This window comes from Quercus suber, unplaced genomic scaffold (genome assembly GCF_002906115.3).
Source record: "Quercus suber isolate HL8 unplaced genomic scaffold, Cork oak 2.0 scaffold_293, whole genome shotgun sequence".
In the NCBI taxonomy this organism is placed as follows: domain Eukaryota; kingdom Viridiplantae; phylum Streptophyta; class Magnoliopsida; order Fagales; family Fagaceae; genus Quercus; species Quercus suber.
In genome coordinates, this window is record NW_027069749.1 from 373,196 (window position 1) to 380,379 (window position 7,184).

A 7,184-nucleotide genomic window follows, 5' to 3' on the forward strand; every position below is an offset into this window, starting at 1 on the left:
ACCGCTTGTCCTAGAACTATTGTCTTTAACACAAGTTCGTGTGACTAAACTAATAAATAAAATACTTACCTAATCATGACTATATGCCCCTCAATGGATTGAAGATTCAACCAATTCAATATTGGCTTGAGATTTTTATTGTTTTTAGTTGGATGTTGGGAGTTTTAATATGACTTTATTTGTGGCTTTTTTTATTTTTTTATTTTTATAGAAAACTTTATTTGTGGCTTTCAGTTCATATAAGCCGTCCACAATCGTCAAAATATTTGGTGCAAACACATTAAGGCTCCCTAACAAGCCAATTAACCAAGTCGTGGAAGAAATAAATACAGCCTTTATTTGGGCATCTAATAACCCACCTATCAGAGAAATAAATACTTACAGCCTTTCAAACAAACTTTTTGTTTGGCTATCAAGAATATCATAAACATAACAAACAGATGTGGGTTTCAGTTAGTTTAATTGGTAAAGTATCTGATAGTTGAATAAGAGATTTGAAGTTCAATTTTTGTTTATACCAAAAACCAATTGTTACCTTGGTCTGATGATAATGAACACAATCATTAAAAACGAACGTCATAGAATAAAACTCTATCATAAAAAATTATTTAAAAATAAATAAATAAATAAACATAGCAGACGGTTGGACCTATTTATAAATTGTACAAATTGCATTGATTCATATAAACTATATACGATGAATACATCTTATTCTTTAGGCGTGCATAAACTTTTCCTCCAAAAATAATCTTGCCCATTGATTCAGGTAAATGTCCTGATTCCTTACAGCAACTTTTGTGGACTAGAAAATTCAAAAGTGATCAAGTTCATGATCGGTCCCCTTATAGCAACTTTCACCAAAATTAGTTATAGTCTAAGAGACTAGGGGATGTTTTCCCTTTCTTTGAAAAAAAAAAACAAAACAAAAATAATAAGAGTAAATATATACAAGATTTTAAATTTTTGGCCCAAAAATTTGTTCTTGACCCCTTCTCCCAAAAAGTTACAAATTGCCTCTTAAGGATTACAATTGTGGCTTTAGAAATTTTTTTTCAGAGTTGTTAAGCGTAGGGATAAGAGCCCAAATTTATATATTGGGCCTTGGGCCTTATCTGAAGACGTGAATATGTCTGAGAAGGAATAAATGATTGGGAGAGGCCCCAAAGTTGAGAATCACGTAAATAAAGAATGGAGAAATATAGTCCGAGGAGTAGCTCCTTCTCGGATACGATGAATATCGATCAAGCATGCATTTGGATAATTTAGGTGACCTGCTAGGGAGTTCTAATGATCAGGATGATCCTTAAGCACGTATAAAGGTGATAAGAACATAGAAATATCTAAAAGAAAAGCTACTACCACTGCATTAAATGCACTGCAGCAACTTTTCTGACCGCATTTATGTGGAGAAGACCCCTGAACAGTGTAGTCTCAGCTATCACCATTTACAGAGAGTCAAATAAGATGTTTGATAGGACATGCATTTAAGTGAAAGTTTAGATGGTTAACAAGTGTACAATTAGGATGGCTTTAAATGAACTATATAATGTAAAAGACCTCCTATAAGAGGGGGACAGAAAAAAGAAGACAGAAAAAGAGAGAAAATGAATTACTGTAGCACTAAAAACTGTATTAGCCTTCAGAACTATTAGATTAATTCATAATCTATCTCCTCGGACAATCATTTTATTGAGGTTTACGTGTGTTTCATGTTTGTTTATCTTTAAAATCCTTATTAATCGTTATCCAATCCACCAAAAGCCTAGCTTTTTCACTCACTCTCTACAAATTCATTGTACTTGGCTCATTAGGCTCATATCCCATACCTTTGAGGCTTGGGCTACAAATCGTGACCCTAAAATTGGCGCTGTCTGTGGGAAGAGCTTGAGCAATAGCGAAAGCAACGGTTAACGATGGCAGAACCAGGTCCACAACTAGCAGGATCAAAGGCGTCCCAACATGGCGATCCTTTTCTCAACCTTGAACAAAGAGGTGATCATGAAGGAAGTGTGCACACCACACACACTGACTGAAGTTAGCCTCAAGGTGGAAGTCATATTTCCCATGCAGAGAACAACAAGAACATGTAACTAGAAATTGATCAATTAAAAAGGGAGTTACACCATGCAAAGAGGAAGCGGGCTTCTTCAAATTCTGACGATTATTCTGATGACGAACAGGACATTAATTACATGCGGATGTCTCGAACCCCACCCCCCAGTGAATCCTTTTCCTATGAAGAAGAGCATCATCGTGAGCAATGGTTTCGAAGCCCGTCATGTAGAGGCGTAGGAAATGATGCTATGAGCAAGGTCCTGAACCAAATCTTCAGGTCGCCTTTTACACGTAAGATTGAAGAGGAAAGACTTCCTCATTGTTTTCATCATCCAATGTTCACCATCTATAATGGTTGAACAGACCCTGTGGAGCACGTGAGCCATTTCAACTAGAGGATGGCTATCCATTCCAAGGATAAAACTTTGATGTGTAAGGTGTTTCCCTCTAGTCTAGGACCAGTTGCAATGAGGTGGTTTGATAGCCTGAGAGTAGATTCTATAAGTTCCTTCAAGGAGCTCACTCAGGCATTTGGTTCCCGTTTTTTCATATGTCGCAGAGTTCCTCGGCCGTTGACTTCCCTACTATCCTTGAGCATGCAAGAGGGTGAGACTCTAAAAATGTATTCAGATAGGTACTGGGAGATGTTTAACGAGATAAATGGTGATTTTGATGAAGTGGCCATCAGTACTTTTAAGTTCAGCCTCCCCGCCGACCACAATTTGAGGAAATCTCTGATTAGCAAACCCGTTACTAGTGTGCGTCAACTGATGGACAGGATTGATAAGTATAAAAGGATTGAAGAGGATCAGTAACAGGGGAAGGGGAAGGATAAGGTTATCCCTCAAGAGAGGAGGGACTTCAGGTTGGATCGGTACAGTAACAATAGACCACAGAGAGATTTTATTGGACAATTAAGGTCGGTGAATTTTCAAGCAATCAACACTGTGTTTCGAGAGCTAGTGCATCAAGTTTTGAAAAAGATTAAGAATGAGCCGTTCTTCAAATGACCAAATAAAATGATGGGAAACCCTGAAAAATGCAACCATAACCTCTATTACCAATACCATCAGGATCATGGGCATAATACAGAGGATTGTAGAAGTCTGTGGGACCACTTGGACCAGCTTGTCCGTGAAGGCAAGTTAAAACAGCTCTTGCATCACTCCAGTGGTTAGGGGAGCCAGGAAAACTCGGAATCTCAGAGAGATGATTCTTTAAGACCCCCATTGGGAACGACAAATGTCATTTTCACTGCACCAGGAAGAACAGGATCCTGCCCATCTAAGGTAATGTCTATAGCTCGTCTATTCACGGGAGACACTAATCAAGATCTGAAAAGGGCTAGAATGGAAATTTCACCAGTCTTGGGATTCTCGGATAAAGATAAAATCGGAACCATCCAACCCTACGACGATACTTTGGTAATCACCCTTAAAATTGTAAGGTAAGATGTGAAAAGGGTGATGGTGGACCAAGGTAGTGGGGCTGAGATAATGTATCTTGACCTTTATAAGGGGCTGAACTTAAAACACGAGGACTTAACTTCCTACAGTTCCTCTCTGGTGAGTTTCGAAGGAAAGGTCGTTGTCCTAAGGGGTCAAATCCGACTACCTGTGCAAACTGGTCCGAAAGTAGTAGAGGTAGATTTCATCGTTGTAGACGCATATTCACCCTATACAGCAACCGTGGCCAGACCCTGGCTTCATACACTAGGAGCTGTTTCTTCTACTCTCCACTAGAAGGTTAAATATCTGTCCGAAGGCCAGGTTAAGGAGATCTTGGGAGATCAATCTGTGGCTAGACAATGTTTTGTGACTGCCATCCAACATAAGCCTGAGATTGAGTCCTCGGCCTATGCTGGAAAGGATTTATAGCAGTTAAAATCTCCGGCGTGACCCATAGATAATTCAGTCGAGAGGGCGAAATGCGAAGATTTGGTCAAGGTGGTTATTGACGATGATCCTGAGAAGTTCTTTCAGGTTAGTTCTCAATTACCCATTCAAGAAAGAGAGATGCTATTAGAATTTCTTAAGGAAAATGTAGATGTGTTTGCCTGGAATGCTTATGAAGCCCCAGGAGTGGATCCAGAATTCATCTGTCACCGCCTGAATGTCAATCCATTAGTCGCCTTTAAGAAACAGCCTCTTCGACACCCATCCAAGGAGCACGCTGATGCAGTACGAGAGGAAGTAACGAACCTCAAGCAAGCTGGAGCTATTAAGGATGTTTTTTTTTTTTTTTTTTTTTTTTAAATGGTTAGCGAATTTGTGGTGGTGAAAAAGAAGAGTGGGAAGTGGTGAGTGTGCGCAGACTTCACAGACTTGAATAAGGTTTGCCCTAAAGATCCATTCCCTATGCCTAAAATAGACCAGCTAGTGGATGCAACTGTAGGCCATCCACGGATGAGCTTCCTCGATGCCTTTCAGGGTTATCACCAAATATCTTTAGCCCTAGATGATCAGAAGAAAACTGCTTTTGTCACCCCCATTGGGAACTACCACTACAAAGTGATGTCATTTGGTTTGAAAAATGTGGGATCCACCTACCAAAGAATGATGACGAGGATGTTTGAGCCATAGTTGGGTAAGAATATTGAAATCTACATATATGACATGGTGGTGAAAAACAAGGTAGTTTTTGAGCATGTGGGAGACCTTGGAAACATCTTTGAAGTTCTTAGAAAATACAAGTTACGCCTAAATGCTTCCAAGTGCTCGTTTGGTGTGGGATCAGGCAAATTCTTGGGTTATATGGTAACTTATAGGGGAATTGAGGTCAATCCCGACCAGATAAAGGCTATTAACAGTTTGCAATCACCTCGGAATCCCAGAGAAGTGTAGAAATTGACCGGAATGGCCGCTACTTTGAACCAATTTATCTCTCGATCAGCAGATAGATGCAAACCTTTTTTCTTATTGATCAACAAGTGGAAGGGGTTCGAGTGGACTGAAGAATGTGCTTTAACTTTCCAATAACTAAAAGATTATCTAGCTTGGCCACCAATCATGTCTAGTCCTGAACTGAATGAGGTCCTATTTGCCTACATTGTTGTGGCCCCTTATGCTGTAAGTTTGGTATTGATATGAGTTGATCGTAGTGTACAACGGCCAGTTTATTATGTGAGTAAGTCGCTGCATGAGACCAAGGTTCGTTATCTACCACTGGAGAAAGCCATCCTAGCAGTAGTACATGGTACATAGAAGTTGCCCCATTATTTCTAAGCACATATAATTGTTGTCCTCACCCAACTTCCGCTTAAAACTATACTCCGAATTGCCGATTACACAGGGAGGATAGCTAAATAGGGTACGGTTCAAGGGGCTTTCAACATCAAGTACATGTTTCGTACCTTCGTCAAGGGCCAAGTCCTCGCAGATCTGGTGGCCGAGTTCGCTAAACCCCCATTAGAAGAATTGGTACTAACACAGAACATGGATGAAAAATCGGTTGGCATGATCGCCCAACAAGGCCCCTCATCCTAGGAGGTGTACATTGACGGTGCAGCAAATTAAAAAGGGTCCAGAGTGGGGCTAGTGCTGGTATCCCTTGAGAAAATAACCATTGAAAAGTCATTGAGGTTGGACTTCTTGGCTACAAAAAATGAGGCTGAATATGAAGCTCTACTGATGAGAATGACCATGGTTCAAAAAATGGGCAAAAAGGCAGTGGAAATGTTTTCAGACTCAAGGTTAGTCGTTGGCCAAGTAAAAGGAGAATTCGAAGCGAAAGATGAAAGAATGCAGGGATATTTGAGTCAAGTTAGATGTCTGCAATTAGAGTTCGAATCTTTTAACTTATTGCACATCCCCAGAAGTGGAAACACACATGCTGACTCCCTAGCCACACTTGCGACCTCTTTGGCACATAATCTACCTTGGGTTATCCTCGTAGAGGATTTGTACAAACCTGTAGAGATGAAAAAAGAGACAGTCCGAGTTCACCAGGTCAGAGTAGGGCCCAGCTAGATGGACCCTATCATTCTCTTCCTAAAGGAAGAAATTTTACCTGAAGAAAAGTCAGAGGCTGACAAGGTACGGAGAAAGACCACTCGATTCTGGCTGTCTGAGAACCAGAAATTATATAAATGTTCCTTTTTAAGACCATATTTGTTGTGTGTACATCTTGAGACAATTGAATTACTCCTCAATGAGGTACATGAAGGAATTTGTGGAAGCTAAAAGTTTAAAATGTGTGTAAAACACCCTTGAACGTTTAGACCCTAAATTACAAAATATCAATTCAAGCTTATTATCAAACAATTAATGTGCGGAACATGAACATAAGCTAAACACAGAATTGATAAACAATCTAAGCTAAATATAATCACATCTACAACATAAAATAAATGGCAAAGATAAAGGAGGAGAGATGCAAACACAAGGACAACACTCGATGTGTTATTGAAGAGGAAATCGAAGCCTTGGGCGTAAAACCTCTCTGCCGTCCTCCAAGTGGTAAATAATCTACTAGAAAATGTAGTTGGGATACATGAACAACAATAAACCCTCCAAGCCTAATCTACCCAGGTACCTAAGCCCTCCAAGCTTCTTGCTCCAATGAGGTTGCGCCGAACCTTTTTCTTTTCTAGCTTATTGGATTCCGTTATAAACTATAGCATCAACCAATAGTCATTGGTCCCTTTCAAACTGCTTCCCTTAGTACCAAAGGAACCTTCTCACAGACGTGGGTGTGATTAGAAAATGATTTGGTCAAGAACCTCTCAAGAATGTATTAATGGAGAGGAAGAGAGTAGAGGAATTTGAAGAGTCTCTTAGTGAAGATTAGGGATGAGGCAATTTTGTTTTTCTCTAGTGTTTCTCTCATAAAATTCTCTCTGAAAGCTCTCTATATTTTGTGAGAATAAGGGTCTATATATAGTGGTGTGTGTTTGGAATATGAAGACTCAGTTTTTGTCAAATAGGGCTGGTTGGCAGCTTGGCCTCATGGCTTGTCCAAGTCGCGAGGTAACAGCCTGGCCAGCCTAGGACTTTTGTCCTATAGTGCGACAGCTGGCGTGACCCTTCACCTTCCCGCAAGCTTCTCACATGCACAGCATTTGGCGGCTTGCAAGTTGCGAGTCAGTCGCGAGTCCTAGCCACGAGTCTCTGCTTCTTTGCACAAAGATT